Source organism: Penaeus monodon, chromosome 20 (genome assembly GCF_015228065.2).
Source record: "Penaeus monodon isolate SGIC_2016 chromosome 20, NSTDA_Pmon_1, whole genome shotgun sequence".
Classification (NCBI taxonomy): Eukaryota; Metazoa; Arthropoda; class Malacostraca; order Decapoda; family Penaeidae; genus Penaeus; species Penaeus monodon.
In genome coordinates, this window is record NC_051405.1 from 32489368 (window position 1) to 32490050 (window position 683).

The 683-nt window shown below is 38.9% G+C and overlaps 1 protein-coding gene across 1 annotated transcript in view; it reads right to left on the reverse strand.

Annotated features, from left to right (window-relative positions):
* The window catches only part of LOC119585774 (E3 ubiquitin-protein ligase lubel-like), a gene marked incomplete in the record, with an annotated part of 47027 nt that overhangs the window by 12904 nt on the left and 33440 nt on the right, over window positions 1–683 (reverse strand).

Consider the following 683-nt stretch of genomic DNA (forward strand, 5'->3'; position numbering starts at 1 on the left):
CTAGAAAAAAATATTGATGGGTCACCGTGGGTTAGCCAAATGGGTAGAGACAACACTGAACCAAAACGGAACACACCACACAGCCCGCAACTGAAATATACCGGAGCCAAAATGTCTACTTCATATTTTTTTTTTTTTTTTACATAACTCTACCACGAGTCTAGATTCGCGTTGGAAGTCCGTTAGAACACCTACTGTGCTCAGTGAATTCGCGAGGAAGCGGTTTACATCACTCTCATTAGCTTACCTGTCCCTCGGTCGGTGTGCTCGAGGTCACAGGTCAGCGGTATTTTGGTCACTCTTAAGACTGCAAACAACTACAACAGATGCTACAGACGCCTAGTGATAGTAAATTTTACTTCAGCATTTGAATATATTTTTTTTGGCATTTAGAATTGCTATCTTTACAACAAGGAAGAAATAATGAAGAATATACGATACAGAAAACTGTGATTTTATGCCTACTGCGCACTCTTCAAATAATGGCAAAGAGAGTAGTATTTCTGTGTAAGTGGCAACGTTGCTCGACTACGGAAAAACTATAAATTTATTACGATCTATTCTTATTCAATTTCACTTATGAATTTGAGGGAAGAAACTTAATAATAAAAAGTGCCTGCATGGCGATAGTCACTCATTAGACAAGCCATTGAATCTGCTCTCGTGTTGGACAATTCGACTTC